The sequence below is a fragment of the Mus caroli genome, chromosome 10 (assembly GCF_900094665.2).
Source record: "Mus caroli chromosome 10, CAROLI_EIJ_v1.1, whole genome shotgun sequence".
Taxonomy (NCBI): domain Eukaryota; kingdom Metazoa; phylum Chordata; class Mammalia; order Rodentia; family Muridae; genus Mus; species Mus caroli.
In genome coordinates, this window is record NC_034579.1 from 9,190,158 (window position 1) to 9,198,987 (window position 8,830).

Sequence of the window (8,830 nt, forward strand, 5' to 3'; positions counted from 1 at the left end):
TCTCTCTCTCTCTCTCTCTCTCTCTCTCTCTCTCTCTCTCTCTCTTGGTAATAGGAAACCCCAGCACCTGGACTTCTGCAGAATAAATACTCTTTCTGTTTACATACTGTTTGAGTCTGGGATATCGTTCTTCAGTAAATCATGGAAACTTACACTTGTTATTTCAGGCTAAGAGATGACCCTTTTTCAGGCGATTCTTTGTAGTGCACCAATGGGATTAAGTATGACACCTAGTCACAGTAAAAACACAGAAAGCCTGTATAGTAATGGACTTCAATGGGAGTCACACATAAAGTCACCTCCCCGCACTTGGAAGCAGAACATTACATAATATTTTTTTACATCTTCCCAACGATATAGATTTCTTACTTTTTCATACATAGAATAAACAAATATTAAGGTCAGGTTACATTTTAAATAACTGAACTGGGTGGGTCAGAATTGCTAGTGTTTAAAAAATGTGGACAACAACCTTAATATAGCTATTTGTGACTAACCCAGTGGGTGTGTGATACCCAGGGGAAAAACAATAAACTCACTCACTGTGTATTTGAAAACTCAGAGTTTATTTTTCTTTTCTTTTCAAGTTAGATTTCAAAACATTACTTAAAAAAAAACAACAACAAAAACCCCAAGACATTATTTAAGGAATTACCCACAATTCTGCCTTTGAAGGTGCTGCCACTGGAAAACTAGGCATTTAAAGACTGTTAAGTGAAACAAGAAATTCAATAAACATAAGAAAAATGCAATCCATGTTTTCCTCCAAAATTCCCGTTTTTGAAATGAAATCTTTTTTTTTTTTTAAAGATTTACTTATTATTATACGTAAGTACACTGTAGCTGTCTTCAGCCTCACCAGAAGAGGGCGTCAGATCTCATTATGGGTGGTTGTGAGCCACCATGTGATTGCTGGAATTTGAACTTAAGATCCTTAGGAAGAGTAGTCAGTGCTCTTAACTGCTGAGCCATCTCTCCAGCCTGAAAAAAAAAAAATTTTTTTTATTGTCCTAAAATTTTATGGAAATACAAGATACACTGCATAGATTTCTCGAGCAACCTTGCCATTGTATAAAAACTGATTCGTAAATCCTGCTAGCGCAGAGCCATCTCTATAGGCCACGCCCTCGTTACACTTGCATCACATCGGCCCCTCTGAATCAATTGTTATAAAGATCTCATAGGTGAGACCACAGAGAGCTGGAGAAGCTCAAGCGCCAGGCTAAGGGGGATGACTCCAGAGCCCCCTTTAGTGGATCTCGGGTTAAAAGGAGCTGAGCAGAACCGGGAACAGCAGGGCCGGGATCTCAGCGAAGGCTCTAAGGGGCCTGAGCATGGTAAGCACGGCACCCATGGCCTGCTACCCATCTTCTCCCCTCTTGCTAAAACCGTTAGATTGCATTCCTGAAGCTAGCCTTCACGGTTTCATTTGTTCACTTCCTCCCCCTAAGGCTGATCACCAAGGTCCAGCTATCAAAGTACTGATGCCCATCAGTCACAAGCCACCTTTAAAGCTGACCATGCCCAATCAAAACAAACCAGTTCACCCTAACACAGGATCCCCTTTCCCCTTTTATAAACCACATTTGCCTATGGGCCATGGTCTGTCTCCTCTCTAACTAGAGGCAGTCTTTTGTTCCTCTGGGCAAATTCCCCCTTGTCTTTTCCCTCCCCTCATCCTCCATCTTTTGTCTTTGTCTTTTATTCCCTGCCCTTTATCCCTAGGGGCAAATAAATCTTTGTGCTGAGAACTTGGTTTTGAGTCCTGTGCCGAATCCAGTTCTTTCACTCAGTACTGGAGCAAGGGACAGGAATGCCTTGAGTTCAAGACCAGCATGGGCTATATAGTGAGTCTGAGTCTATCCTGGGCTAAATAGCAAGACCCTATTTAAAGTCAACCAATCAAGCAACCAACAAACACCAAACCAAAAAAATACCTGCTTCTCCCAAAATCTCTTGTGCTATGTGTTTCTAATCACACTTCTGTGTGGCCTTATGGGATGTGTATTAATTATGGATTTTACAAGCATGCCTGCTTCTGTGTGTAGTTATGTAGGAGGGAGACTGGAGAACTCAGACAAATATACTTTTTTTTAAATTGTTCTTACTATTTTTTTTTGGTAAAGATTTATTTATTTATTTATAATGTATATGAGTACACATGTGGTTGTGAGCCATCATGTGGTTCCTGGGAATTTGAGTTCAGGACCTCTGCTTGCTCTGATCGGCCCTGCAGGCTCTGGCATAAAGATTTATTTATTATTATATCTTAAGTACACTGTAGCTGTCTTTAGAGACATCAGAAGAGGGCATCAGATCTCATTCAGGACCTTCGGAAGAGCAGTCAGTGCTCTTAACCGCTGAGCCATCTCTCCAGCCCCTGAGGCAAATATCAAGTCTTTCTGTAGCTGATGTTGCTGTAGTTATAGCTGTTGCAGTAGCTATAACTATAGCTGTAGCTGGAGAGAGAGAGAGAGAGAGAGAGAGAGAGAGAGAGAGAGAGAGAGAGAGAGAGAATCTACATTCAGGTACATGCACTTGAGTGTCAGTTGTGAGCCACTAAGTGAGTGCTGGGAATTGAACCTGTGTCTTCTAGAAGAACTAGCTCTTAACCACTGAGCCATCTCTCCAGCCCCAAGAGGCAAACATCAACTCTTTCTGTAGCTGTTGTTGCAGTAGCTATAGCTGTAGCTGTAGCTGTTGCTGTTGCTGTTGCTGTTGCTGTAGCTGTAGCTATAGCTGTAGCTGTTGCTGTCTTACTTTCCTTGTTTGAGACAGGCATTACTGTAGCCTGGCTGGCCTGGAATCTACTATGTAACTCCGGCTTCTGAGTGCTGGGATTATAGACTTCCACTAGGCCCAGGCTATCTTTTTTTTTTTTTTTAATGTGGATTGGTATTTTGCATACATGTGAATATGTATGAAGGTGCCAGATCCCTCGGAACTAGAGTTGTAGACAATTGTGAGCGACTGGGAATTGAACCTAGGTCCTCTGAAAGAACAGCTGGTGCTCTTGACCACTGAGCATCTCTCCAGCCCCTCGCTGTGTTTCTTAATACAGCAGTCATTTGTGTGTCTGTGTGTCTACCAAACCTGATTAAAATGTATTTGTGGCACATTTCTACCACATTCTCCAGATGAGGATACAATGAACAGAATCAGGGGTGAACTATGTCCAGGGGACTTGGGGGCCATTCATTTATTCAGTGTGCGGAGAGTGCACATGACATTCTAGAGGCACTCACTCTGTTAGGCTTAGGTCCCAGTTCACACTGGTGAGCACCCAGGGCCGGCCCTGGACTGAGAGGGCTGACAGAACAGCCAGTGCTGCCCTTGACTGACTCACTTCCTGTGTCCCAGACCATTCCTGCCCGGGGCAGTCTGCTCACACTGGCACGGCACTTCATATGTCTCTATGTGGACTTTAGTCTGTGTGCAATACTGACACCTATCGCCTAGGATTCAGTTTTAACTATGTCCTTCCTTCCTTCCTTCCTTCCTTCCTTCCTTCCTTCCTTCCTTCCTTCCTTCCTTCCACTGGGGCCTCATTAACTAGCCCTAGCTTGCCTAAAATGTGTTATGTAGACCAGGCTGGTGTCACACTGTCAGAGAGTCACCTGCCTTTGCCTCCCAAGTGGTTAATTAAAAGCATATGCACTTAATTAAAGGCGTTCATTTGTATCATTCGTTTAAATGGTGAAACAGCCATCACTCCGTTCCAGGTCTAGAAGCACTGACATTTATGTTCATGGAAATTAAGCTTAAGCCAGGTTGGTTCACAATAGTCCTGTGCCTAATCGTACAGATACGAATAGATGCATGTTCTCTGCCTCCTTTGGTGTCATCCTTACTATTAAACTATCTCGAGATTCCATTTCATCTTAGTCAGAAAGGCTACCATTAAGAAATCACACACGCAAAAAAAAATCATACCAAACTAAACCAACCAACCAACCAAAACAGAATAAAACAAAACCTCAAACCAACAAAACAAAACAAAATCAATTTTAAAAAAATCTCCTCCTTCCAAAAGCTGTGCATAGCAGTGACCCCATGTCTTTAATCTTAACACTTGGGAGGCAGATGCAGGCAGATCTCTGTGAGTTCAAGGCCAGAATGGTCTATATAGTGAATTCCAGTCTATCCAGGACATAGAGAGACCCTGTCTCAAAATACACGCACACACACACACACACCTAAAAATAGACCTACCATATAGTATACTACTCCTGGGTGTTAACCAAAGAAACCTAAGACAGCAACTGCAAAGATCCGTGTGCAAAGACACATATGCAGACATGTTTAAAGCTGCATCCCCCGGCTGCCAAGGAAAGAGGTCAGCCCAGACACTAAACAGTGGCTGAGTGAATAGAGAAAACTCAGTGTACCTGCACAATAGGGTTTTTGTTCTGCCATATCTCAGAACAAACTTATGCCATTTTCAGAAGAAAGATGAAACTGGAGATCATGTTAACGGAAACAAGACAGTTCACAAAGACATATACCACAGATTCTCTCTCCTGTGGAATCTGCTTTGGAAATGGATATCTATAAAACTTGAACATAGATGGGGCAGTACATGGGAAGAGTAAAGGATTCGGCCACAAGAGTGGGTCGAGCAACACAGAGCAACAGGCTGCATACAAGCAAACCACGGGATACACAGGTTTGAAAATGTCATTATGAAATACATCATTTTGTGCTATGAATATACTAATAAAAATTTAAGAACCTGAGGCATTAAATCTTCCTTCCTTTGAATCATTAGCACATGCCCGAAGTACACTGCATGCATTTGATGTATTTCCTGACTAATTGAAACTCTACCTAAAGATAAACAGCAGCCTGGATGGAGCTGAGGAGGTGGCTCAGCCTCTAAGAGCACTTGCTGCTCTTACAGAGGACCTACCTGGGTTTGGCGCCCCGAGCCCACCGTAGCTTCCTCCTGGCCGGGCAGCCTGCACCCATGCGGTGCACTTACAGACAATCGCGCATACACACTAAAATAAATGAATAAAAGTGAAAAACCAAAAAGCTAATCCAAGTCCCCAAACCCTAACTGACCTCCGAGGAGGACTGAGAACGCTTCTGGTGTAGGAGTCTTCCAACTGACCATGATGTCTGTTTAACACTGATGGCTCATGCAAACAAACATACATGCATACACACATACATGCATACATACACATATCCCCCTAACTTCACAGCTGTCTTCAGCATTTGAAAGGAAAATGCGTAACTGAAACAAAGATTATTGACGCCAAAGAAGGGTTTCATCATACAGTTAAAACAATGCTCATGAAAATTATCTCAGTGATGAGTTATTCTGCCTAATGGAAGAGCTTTTTTAAATAAATAAATAAATAAAGATTTAAAAGAGGAGGAAAAGTCAACTTCCTGTCTGTAACTGACATCTCCTTAAGACAGTTATTAAAAAAAAAAAAAATAAATGAGTAAGGTTTATTTAAACAAACTTACCTCAAGTTTACCAGTAGGTGTCACAATTTAAATATGCTGATATCATTTCCCACAGAGTTCGGAGTTTTTCGAAAAATATTTTTCTAGGACTCCAGATAACTGAATGGACCTGAGGAACACGTGAAAATAAATGATCAATGGTAATAACCAACGTTTTCGAGGTTTTAGGATTGTAGAGAGGGGTTTATTTAATCAGTGTCTCAACTTGTTCAAAAGGCTGGGGAGTTCCTTGAGCCACGCCTACAAAATGTGTTTAAGGTCTTGGTCTGCTTTGATTAAAACATTTTTGAAGAAAATAGGGTGGTGCACTCCTTTAATCCCAGCACTTGGGAGGCAGAGGCAGGCGCATTTCTGAGTTCCAGGCCAGCCTGGTCTACAGAGTGAGTTCCAGGACAGCCAGGGCTATACAGAGAAACCCTGTCTCGAAAAACCTAAAAAAAAAAAAAAAAAACAAAGAAAATCAGAGAAGATAAAAATCGAAAATGTTTCAAATTCTAGGTCTTCATGGTCAAATGGTACATTTTTGAAAGACTGCATGTGAACACGTTAAACTTTGGTGCGGGGGGGGGGGAGGAAAAGAAAGGAAAGAAAGAAAAAAAAGGAAAAGGAAGAAAAAAGAAGGCAGTGGGGAGCGGACAGAGGAAGAGAAAGGCAGAAGCGGACTTGTTTTTTTTTTTCTTGTGTGCAAAAGTACTTTTGCAAAAAGTTAGCCAATACCAGACCTCTCCGCTGAGCCTCTTCCCGCCTGGCTCAGGTCGGTTCTTGGAGACAGGGTCGCTTCACTGCGGGAAATTGGGCTGCCTTGTAGCAGCGCCCTATTAAGAATTAAAGAACATTTCTTTCAACTGAAATAAGACTTTTAAATTTCCAAGAGCTCTGGACCTAAAATAAACTGACAGACTGCGTCAAGGAACAAAACCGCAACTCTACCAGGAGTGGGGTTCGAACCCACGCAGACATATGTCCATTGGATCTTAAGTCCAACGCCTTAACCACTCGGCCATCCTGGTGGAGACGTGCTCTCTTCTCCTTGCTGTTCCTACAAAGCTCACACTCATTTCCCCGGTTACTCGAGGATGCTTCTGCGCGGGCTGCGCGGCGCTCCCGGCTTTCCCGGCCCGGCTACAGAGACTCGGCGGCTGCCGCCCGGGTTTCGCGCCGCCACAGCCGCTCGCCGTCGCCCCGAGATCTCGGAGGCGGCGAAGGAACTGCAGGAGCAGAGAGCGGGGCAGAGCTCGGGCGGGCGGGCGGGCGCCAGCTCTTCTTGCTCACTGTAGGTGCGCGGGCGCGACAAACAAACTCCACAGCTAACTTCTGGGCTCCGGAGCGGAGGTGGGAGGGGGTCCCTCGGGCGGTGTGGGCACGGGTCCGCAGGGCAACCATCGGTGTGTTTCTTCTAAATCGTATGGGTTCCCGGGGCCCGGCACCTGTGCGCGGCTTTCCTTCCTCGCCAGTGTGCTAAGACATGCCGGAAGGAGGTTCCGGAGAAAGAGGAGGTTCCGGAGAAAGCTGTGTGGTCAGGGCAGTGTGGCCCAATCCCCCACCCCCCTCCCTGGTTGTGTAGACACTGTCCCCTTTGCACTGCTTCAAATGCTGGGACAAGACCTCCTGGGTTCCTGCCACCCCTACAGCTCCCCTAGAGGGCAAACCCTTGTTTTAACTTGTTTCCTGTTTTACCTCCCCCCCCCCCGCTTTGTTGTTGGGACAAAACACCCACAACAAAAAGCAATTTAGGGCACAGCGGTTTATTTTCATTACTTCGGCTGTCCCTCAAAACCTTGGCTCTACCCCAGGGTCCAGGCTAGGTGTTTCTGCATCTGCAGGCAGGGAGCTGGTGGCTGAGCCTTGCTCTGGCTGTCCCACCTTGTCCCTCTCCCCTAACCCACCCCCATGTTTGGTTTATTCAGGTCTGGTGGCTGGCTTCAGTCTTTGACTGTGAACCTAGGTCAGCACTGTTTCACAAAGTGCCCCACTGTTTCAGACCTCCCGGTGGCTCCTTCAAACATTTTCTCAGTTTCACTGTAATGATCCAACTGCTCTGCCATCTCTCACAGCTCCGTGACCCCCAGGGAACACCCAGCTTTTGGTTCTCTTGAGTCCTGGTTAAGTATGACCGGACTGCTTAAGAAGGAACTCTAGCATCCAGACAGCTCCTGTCTATCTCCCAGTGGCGGGAACTCCACTGACCATGTTCCTCAATAGTACCTTTAGGGCATCCAGGGTAAGCACTCAGAGAAGTACACCAGAGAGCTCAGGTCCTCAGGCCTTGTCCTCTGTGCGGACACTGCTAGAGTCTGGAGGCAGCCGGTGGAATGTAACATGGGGTCAGCACCACATTACCTTACCAGGTGATCAGAGAGAGGCCTTAAGCTGCACGCAATGGGTCTTAAATGCTAATGAGAACATGAGAACATGTGCTCTCTATAACCCAAGCATTGCTCTAAGCTCCCTACACACAGTTTTATCTAGCTTGATTTTTTTTTTTTCTTTTTCGATTTTTTTTTTTTTTTTTGAGATAGGGTCTCACTATGTAGCTCTGGCCATCCTGGAACTCTATATATAGACCAGGCTGTCCTTAAACTCACAGAGACCTACCTGTCTCTGCCTCCCAAATGTCAGTGTTAAAGGCTTAGAGTGAGTACCACTTCTCAGGGGCTCGGTTAATTTTCTTAATAACTGTACTGTAGGCGTTCCTATTCTCATTTTGAATGAGGCCATAGAGATCTCTTACAGACTTGCTCAACTAAAGGAAGCCCCCTGCCTGCACTGCTCTTGTTGCCCGGGGCTGCAGAACTTCTCTACCAGCCCAGCTTTGCACCGAGGCTTCCTCTCAGAAATATTCTTTCTGGTGCTCGGAATGATTGCGTTTCCGTTTTCTGGCCTCAGTTCAGGGATGGGTCTGGAACACAAGTTGGTTTTTAATCAGAGTTGCAAGTAATCCTGGGTTACTTGGGAAGAGATGTCAGTTAATCATCGATGGAGCATATCATATTTTGATAAGGAGTACCATAACAGTCATTCACACCCCATATAGTGTTCTTCTGTGATATGAGGAGCCCATGGAGCTACCTGCAGTTATTTAGCCAACAGCCTTCAACCATCAGCTGCTGCTAATGACTGTGTTTAAGTCTTCAGATTCCAATGCCTGATCCGCAGGTGATAACCCCTCACCCAGAGCCACTAAATCCTCTAAGTGCCCAGAGACCATAGAAAAAAAACCCACCTGGCCTCACTATAAAAAAAAAAAAAAAAAAAAAAAGATGTCTTTATTTACTGTGTGTAGTGTTCTGCCTGCATGCCAGAAGAAGGAGGCACCAGATTTTGTTATAGATGGTTATGAACTATCATGTGG

At 44.8% G+C, this 8,830-nt stretch overlaps 1 long non-coding RNA gene and 1 other non-coding gene across 2 annotated transcripts; both read right to left on the reverse strand.

Annotated features, from left to right (window-relative positions):
• Window positions 1-552: 552 nt before the first annotated feature.
• LOC110304017 lies at window positions 553-7,054 on the reverse strand. Its single transcript, XR_003837824.1, has 3 exons — window positions 6,201-7,054; window positions 5,479-5,587; window positions 553-981 (listed from the first exon to the last, which is right to left on the reverse strand). It is a non-coding gene; the product is annotated as an uncharacterized LOC110304017 (long non-coding RNA).
• Window positions 6,406-6,488, reverse strand: Trnal-uaa. Its single transcript has one exon. It is a non-coding gene; the product is annotated as a tRNA-Leu (tRNA).
• Window positions 7,055-8,830: the final 1,776 nt, after the last annotated feature.